Below are 8,891 nucleotides of genomic sequence, written 5' to 3'. Positions count from 1 at the left end.
ATTGCCTGATTGAATCACAAAGTCCACCAGTTGACTTTTAGGGAAGAGGAATTTTCAGAATGATTTCATTTCAGGAACATGACACTGTACTTTCACTGTTTTCATAAAGCTTTTACTTAGTCTTCCCTTTGAATGGAATACCACCAAGTTGGATAGATATGGTTCTGTCTACTGAAAGTTTACAACATATCCAGAAACTTAAAACTCCCCATCTTGGTTAACCAAAGAAGATTAATTGAATATTTTTCAACCAACATTTCTTAATCTCCTGATTTGAAACGCAAGTTTTGAGCTAGGCATGACATTTGACTAGAAATATGGCAACCTTGTCGCCACAATGCTGATCATTCCACTGTCCTGCTCAGGGATGAAATGAACAAAGATATTAGGGTTGGAAGCATGATGCTTCCTGGCTATTTGTTGCACCCATCTCACTCCATTGGGTACTTCAAGCGAGGAAGTCTTGTGGAGTGTGGAAATAACAGAGACATATCATGGGCACTTTACAATTCAGAAAGCCATTCAAAAACACCCACCATGCAATTAAGCTGTTTATTTTTATTTTCAGTCTATTAGAATTGGTAGAATATTTTCATTCTAGCAGCACTGTGTCAGTGAGGCCACAGGGTAGAGTGAGAGGGTTTTTACAGCCACCAGCTTCTGAAAAGGATTTACTTTCTCCCCTGCCCACTCCACATCCATGAAATTAAATGATTATTTACATGTTTGTTTTCACAAAGATAATGAATTGTTCACTGACTACTGCCTTATCCTTCTGCCTCCATCCTCTTAGCAAGTATTTTAAAAGTTAAGCTTTGTTTCCTATAAATGGTGTTATTAAATCACAGAAAAAGCTCTTTTTCAAGAGCTTGTTGGGTAGTTGTAAAGACAGCCCTAGGGCTCTCTCTGTGAGCTCCAGAAAAGATGTGGTGAGAGGTTTCACAGCTAGTTGCTTTTTCTCTCCTAAAATATATATCATTGTTTTTAAAACTAAATTTGTTTAGTTACATATGTATTTGCTCCAAAGGAGACTCTGTCATGTTGAAAATCCATCCAAATATCTTCTACTTCATCTGATGGTTCAAGGTATAGCTTCAAGGTATAGCTTCTTATCTCTGCTGATAAGAGAATAAAATTTCTGGTTCTCCTCTTTGAAGATTCAAACCAAAGCTACTTCCTAGTAACAGCCTTCTCAGAATCAACTATCAGAAGTCACTCTTGAAGAATTCCCCTTCAACTGTCATAAAGAAAAATTCTAATATTAATGGCAGGCACCTTGCTTATCTAACCCCCTATTCCTATTCTCTCCTGCTCCCTGGGTTAAACCCACTGTTTCCAACAAGCAGATAGTCTCCCCTCCAGGTCAAGTTCAACTTGCTTCTGAGCTTTTATTCTCTGCTGTACCACTCTTTCCTTCACTCCCTCTTCCTGATTTCTCAGCTTATAGAAATCTCACTTTCCTCAAAAACAAATTCTATTTTCACTTAAATTCAAACAAACAAAAGAAACAAACCAATCAATGAACAACCAACTTCCCTGATTACTCCAAGGGCCAAACTGCCCTTTCTCTCAATGGCTTACTCTAGTACATGGGGTCATAAAATATCACATTTATGGAATTCTTTGCCTTGTTCTCTGATTATTTCCTTTGTGAACACATTCTGTATGTCAGTAAGGACAGGGAATCTGTTGACTCTTGCCTGATGTTTTTTAACTTGCCTGCTGCCTAAGGTAGAGCTGGACAAACAGAAGACATTTAACAAATACTTTTCAACTCAATAAGTGGCTATTTGCCTTAATTGTTAGAATATTTACCCCGCGATTAATTTTATTTTTTAGAAATTAAAATAATCTGAATTATATAGCAGGGGTTGTTCACCTTACATCAAATGTGTCCCTGTGGATAGCTCCTCTTTGCCTTTTCTTCCCATTAAAGTCTGGTATAATTTTTAAAATAATAGTATTTTTATTATGAGATAATTCAAACACGCAGAATAGAAAAATAAATACTGAGACTTAATTATGCAGTTTTAACAAATAAAAATATTAAACACTCACTACACGCTAAGCATTCTTCTATGAATTTTTACATATATTGATACATCATATTCTCAGAACACCCCTAAGATGTGCTACTGTTATTACCATTCCACATTTTCTGAGTGAGCATGGAGTTGTTAAATACTTTGCATAAAGTCACACAGATTGTAGGTTGCAGGGGGCAAATTTGAACCAAAGCATTCTGGTTCAGAACCTGTGCCCATGATTCCATCCTATACTACCTTTTCACCTTGCCTTTCCATTAAATCCTAACATTATGGAACATTTACTTTGGACTTTAAAAAAATAATATTCCCACTATGAACACCTTTCCAATCCTATTTCACTGACTTTCTCTGCTGTGATGACAGTAATTATTAATTCAATGTTTATCAATCCCATGTGTTTTTGTGCTTTTGCTTGTGGACTTATATTTACTTTTGTGCTTATATTTATAGACTATTATTTTGGAATGGTTTTATAGTTTATGTAAATATGTGGCAATTGCCTCGATTTTATTCAATGTGTTTTTAAAAGTTTATCTTCATTGGCATATATACCCTTGTTCCTCATTTTAACTGTTTTCTAGTGCTCCATGATAAATATACCATGAATTTCCTGTTCATGGACATTTGTATTGTTGCTAGATTTCTGAAGAAAGAAACAGTGCTACAACGAACATTCTTATATATGTCTCCTTTAGTTCATGTGCTTGACTTATTTTAGGGAATATAACTAGTGTATACTGTCACTCAGTGCAGGGCATGAGATTTGGTCAAGTGGCTTTCCAAATTATTGTACCAGCTTGTATGCTTGTATGCCCACTAGATTACATGAGAGTTCCTGTTTCTCTACTTTATTGCCAACATAGATGCTCTTAGGCCTTTTACTTTTCTTGGTCTCAGGAGTGTGAAATTGTCTCATTATTTAATATTTACATTTCAGGATTACCTGTTGAAGCTCAGGTTCTTTTCATAAGACCTACATTCAGATTTCTTCTCCTGTCAAACGCCATTTCAGTTCTCTGCTCATTTGTCTTTTTTATTAAATCGCAGAAGTTATAGGTTGTTAATAATAAACTCTGATTTCTATTAAATTTTTAAAATATCTCTTCAGCTTGGCTGCTTTTAACTTTGTATTTGGCTTCTTTCATAATACAGATATTTAAAAATTATGTGTGGTCGATTTATCAGTTGTTTTTGTTACAGTGTGTACAATTCAGTGGGCTTTGGTATATTCACAAACACGTGCAACCGTCACCACAGTCAATTTCAGTACTTTTTATCACCTCAAAAAGAAACCCTATACCATTTAGCTACCAATTCCTATGCCTCAGTCTCCCATCACTAAGAAACTTTCTATAGATTTCCCTGTTCTGGACTTTTAGGTGACCTGAATGATATAACATGTGGTCTTTTGTGACTTGCTTCTTTCACTTAGCATATAGTTTTCAAGGTTTATCCATATTATAGCAAATATAATTTATTCATTCCTTTTTATAGTAATAGTCCATGGTATAAATATACTAAATTTTGTTAATCCATTTGTCCATTGATGGGCATTTGGGGTGTTTCCACATTTTGGCTATCATGAATGACGCTGCTATAGACATTCATGTATAAGTTTCAGTGTGAACATGTTTTAATTTCACATATTTGGGAATGGAATTTCTGAGTCACTTGGTAATTGTAGACTGAGTTGGGAAGTATTCTCTCCTCTTTACTTTTTGAATGAGGTTACGAAAAATTGGCATTAATTCTTTAAATGTTTGGTAGAATGTAGTGGTGAAGCCATCTGGGCCTGAGTTTTTCTTTGTGGGTAGGTTTTTGACTACTGCTTTAATATCTCACTTGTTATAAATCTATTCACATTGTCTATTTCTTAAGTCAGTTTTGGTGTTTCTTTTTTAGGAATCTGTCCAATTCATCTAATTTGTTGGTGTACAATTGTTTTGTTTTAGTTTATTTATTTATTTTTGGCTGCACTGGGTCTTCGTTGCTGCTTGCAGCCTTTCTCTAGTTGCAGCAAGCAGGGTCTACTCTTCGTTGCGGTGCACGGGCTCTCGGTGCACAGGCTTCAGTAGTTGTGGCACATTGGCTCAGTAGCTGTGGCTCGCAGGCTCTAGAGTGCAGGCTCAGTAGTTGTGGCACACGGGCTTAGCTGCTCCGCTGCATGTGGGAATCTTCCCGGACCAGGGCTCGAACCTGTGTCCCCTGCATTGGCAGGCAGATTCCTAATCACTGCGCCACCAGGGAAGTCCTGTACAATTGTTAATAGTAGTTCTTTGTAATCCTTTATAAATTTCTGTAGGGTCAGTAGTAATGTCTTCTCTTTCATTTCTAATAATTTGATTCTTATCTCTTTTGTTCTTGGCAATCTATCTAAATATTTGTAACTTTTTTTTATCTTTTAAAAGAACCAGCTTTGGTTTTATCAATTTTCTCTATTTTTCCTAGCCTTTATTTCATTACTTTTTGCTATTTTCTTTTTTATTTCATTCCTTCTGCTTTCTTTTGGTTCAATTTGCTCTTTCCAGTGTTTGAGGATGGAAGTCTACGGTATTCATTGGATGTATTTCTTCTTAATATAGACATTTACAGCTAAATATTTCCCTCCATGCCCTGCTTTAGCTGCATCCCATATGTTTTCATATGCTGTATCTTCATTTTCACTACTCTCAAGGTATTTTCTAATTTCCCTTCTGATTTCCTCTTCAATTCATTGGTTGTTTAGGAGAATGTTGTACAATTTCCACATTTTGTGAGTTTCCCAAATCTTCCTGCTATTGATTTCTAATTTTATTACATTGTGGTTGTAGAACATACTTTGTATTATTTCTATCCTTTTAATTTTACTGAAGTTTGATTTATTGCTAGTTTATCCTGCAGAATGTTCTGTGTGCACGTGGGATGACATATACCCTGTTGTTGTTAGGGTTGGTGTTCTATAGGTGTCTATTAGGTCTAGTTGGTTTACAGTGTTCAAGTCTTCTATTTCTTTTGTTGATCTTCTGTTTGTTCTCTCCATTAGTGAGAGTTGGGTATGGAAGTCTCCAACTATTTTGCATTTTGGTGTTCCGTTGTTAGATGGCATATATATTTATAATTATTATATCTTTTTTAATGGAGTGACTCTTATCACTATAGAATATCTCTATTTCTGGTAATATTTTTGTTTGAAAGTCTATTTTTTTCTGATATCATCATAAGCACTTCAGTTTTCAATCACTATTTCTTCTAATATTTTTTCTATTCCTTTCTCTCTCTCCATCCGATACCTCCATTATGTGTACACTGGTGTGCTTAAAGATGTTCCACATTTCTCTGAGATGGTCTTCACTTTTTTCAATTCTTTTTTCTCTTGTTTTTCAGCTTGCATAATCTCTATCAATCTATCTTCAAAATCACTTATTCTGGGCTTCCCTGGTGGCGCAGTGGTTGAGAGTCCGCCTGCCGATGCAGGGGACGCGGGTTCGTGCCCCGATCCGGGAAGATCCCACATGCCGCGGAGCGGCTGGGCCCGTGAGCCATGGCCGCTGAGCCTGCGCGTCCAGAGCCTGTGCTCTGCAATGGGAGAGGCCACAGCAGTGAGAGGCCCGTGTACCACAAAAAAAAAAAAAAAAAAAAAAAAAAAAATCACTTATTCTTTTCTCTGCCAGTACAAATCTACCATTAAGCCACTCTAACGAAGTCTGTAATTTCTCTTTCTGTATTTTAAAAATTTCTGCCTCTTTACTGGTAATCTCTTTTTGGTGCAATATTGTAATCATACCTTCCTTTACTTCTTTAATGATTTCCCTTAATTCCATGAACATGTTTATAATGGCTAAAGTCCTTTTCTCATAAATTCAGAATCTGATCTGTCTCACAACTAGTTTCAGTTGCTTTCATTGTTTCCTTTATATGAGTCATAGTTTTCTATTTCTTTACATACTCATAATATTTTGTTGAAAGTTGGCATTTTAGATAATATATTGTAGAAATTCTGGGTACTGCCTTCTACTGCCCCCTCCCCCACATCCCGCTGGGGTTATTGTTATTTGCTTGTTTATGTGTTTAGCAACTGATTAGAGTATTTCAGTGTCATCTCCTCTACCTCCCCTCCAGTGTTCAGCCTCTGATGTTGTTCCTTGAGGATGCTCAGGTTTGGATATGCCCACAGTCACCCAGGGATGACAGTGGCATTGGTTGGAGTCTCTCCCTTTCTTTCCCTGACCACATTCAGCAGGTAAACTCCACTAACTGACAGCTGATTATTGCATTTAATAATACCTGGGGGGCTTCCCTGGTGGCGCAGTGGTTGAGAGTCCGCCTGCTGGTGCAAGGGACATGGGTTCATGCCCCGGTCCGGGAAGATCCCACATGCCGCAGAGCAGCTGGGCCCGTGAGCCATGGCCGCTAAGCCTGCGCGTCCGGAGCCTGTGCTCCGCAACGGAAGAGGCCACAACAGTGAGAGGCCCACGTACAGCAAAAAAAATAATAATAATAATAATACCTGGGGTATAAATTGCTCTATAAACTAATGTATTCAAATTCTGGCTCCTTTGAATGAATAATTTCTGAAGTTAGTGTTTGATTTTTGTTCTGATCATTGGAGGGCTCTTCCAGCTTTACTACTCCCTGGTTCTCTTCTGCAAACTAGTTGGCCTACAGTTTAGCCTGTGTCTTGAATCTCCTCTCAATTGCCTTTCACCACTTCTACTGTTTTTGAGAGTACTATTAGGCTTGAATTCCTTCACTCTAGTTTGCAAAAGAAAGTTCCTTAGGAAGAGATGAAGAGCTATTTGTTTTATGGCAGGTTTGTCGTCTCTCCCCAGGTAAAAATCTCTGAGCCAGGGCTATGGATTTGAATATAGGGAAGATTGCAAGTTTCTCTCTGAGGTCACCTTCATTCTAAGAACCAAGAATGCCATGAAGGAGGGGGCAGAAATATGAGATTCTTTCAGCTGGCCTTTCCTGGTGTGGAACCATGGCCTCGTGAGCCAGGGAAAGAGTGATCATGGTCTCAGTGGAGCCTCCTTTCCACGGTGGAGGCTGGACATAAGGAAGAGTCCCTACTTCTCAATTGCACTGGCCTAGAACTTAGCCTCAGCAATAAGAAACTTGGAGTAGGATGAAAAATTATGAAATCCTGCCCCTCCCAGGAAGAAAGCCTTTCCTCTGAGTGCTGAGGAGAGAGAGTATCCTGTATTCTTGGCATCACCAGTCTGGAGTGGAATCTCCATCTCACTGAACTAAGAATAGGGGAGATAGAGACCAATTTTGGTTCAGGTATCACACATTCTCATTTTTCTTACCAAATTTGGTAGATATTATTGAATAGATGCTTTGTCATATGCCATTCACTCATAACAATTTCTAGAGGCTTTATTATTTTTTTTAATAGCTTTCAACAGTTTCACTGGGAGTCAGCCAACATAATTCCTCATAAATCACACTGGAGGTTGACCTCCTAGCCCATGTTAATATTTGTGTTTTACAGATTTCTCAGATACTTCAGAGTTTGAATTGCAGATGGTTAGTAGGAAAAATAAATGCTTAACAACTAGATGCACACACACAGACAATTGAGTGAATTGACCTGGTTGATAATCAGTCAATTAAATCAAACTAGTTTTGCTGTATTTGCCTCTTTAAGAAAATCATTTTCCAAACTAGGCAGTTATCTTGTGACATATTTTATAGTATATTTCAATAATATCTCATTTATCTAGTAGCTATTCATCCAATAAGTTCTTTCCGGTATACACCTGAGAAACAGGAAATACTGGTCTTAAGTAGTCAAATGAGATGCTATAAAATTAGTGTACTAAATGTTATGCCATTTTCATAGACAACATGTCAGACACTAGCTGCTATTTTAGAATAAATTTTACCAAATGTGGTTTTCCAGTCCAAAGGTGAGAGGCACATTAAAGGAGTAGAGCTACTAGAGGAAGCACACTGACAGAAGTGATGAACAAGAGTAGATTAAAAAATTATAAAGCACAAATAAAAAAACCCAAACAGACTGCCATCTATACATTGAAATGTCCTGAGTACATCACAGAATTAATTAAAACACAGTGAGTGATTGACTTTATGAGTGATTAAAGAACATTTAGTATACTCTAAGGAAATGAGGATACTTTAGAAATATTTCAATCAAAAATAGTTAAAATAAGACATGTAAGTGTTTAAGAGGGAGCTTTAGTTGTATGGAAGAGTAGAAAGAGGAGTTTATGTTTCCATAACAGCTGTAACATGAGGCACTTCTATGTATAATGGAAAAGCCAACATGGGCTTGTTTTGGAACATACCAGTTAGGCTTTTGGACAGACGCTAGATGAATATTTGTACAGTGAGTGAATTAAAGGATAAACCGATTAATTAACCTAAGCTGTTAAGATACTTAGAAATTTAAACTATTAAGATTTTTAGAGTCTAACAGACTTGACTTATGGTAGACCTTGATATTCACAAGGGTTGCAGCACATGGCGATTGCACGCGCCGTGGACCTGTGCAGCTCAAACATCTCAGCCATCACCAATATTGTCACTTCAAGCTTTAATGCTTTCAAAAGTTTTTGGCTAAGTACATTCACTTTTTTCCTGACTTCTTTACATCTGTCATCAAGACAAACAATCGACGTTCTTGACGTTCTTTCTGAGAACTTTTATTTTCTTTCTTTTTCTTTTCATACTAAGAAAGGGTTTATCATACACTGTAACAGACGGAGAACAACTGAGCCTTCGGGCAACTGGCTAATCCCAGTCCCTGAGGATGTAACCAGATCTCATACAAACCTCATCTGAGTCTGAGACTTTTAAGCAAGGAGGTGGAATGCACCTGGGTTCAGACATTAGGGACAC

The sequence above is a fragment of the Phocoena sinus genome, chromosome 13 (assembly GCF_008692025.1).
Source record: "Phocoena sinus isolate mPhoSin1 chromosome 13, mPhoSin1.pri, whole genome shotgun sequence".
In the NCBI taxonomy this organism is placed as follows: domain Eukaryota; kingdom Metazoa; phylum Chordata; class Mammalia; order Artiodactyla; family Phocoenidae; genus Phocoena; species Phocoena sinus.
Note: the sequence above shows the minus strand (reverse complement) of the source record.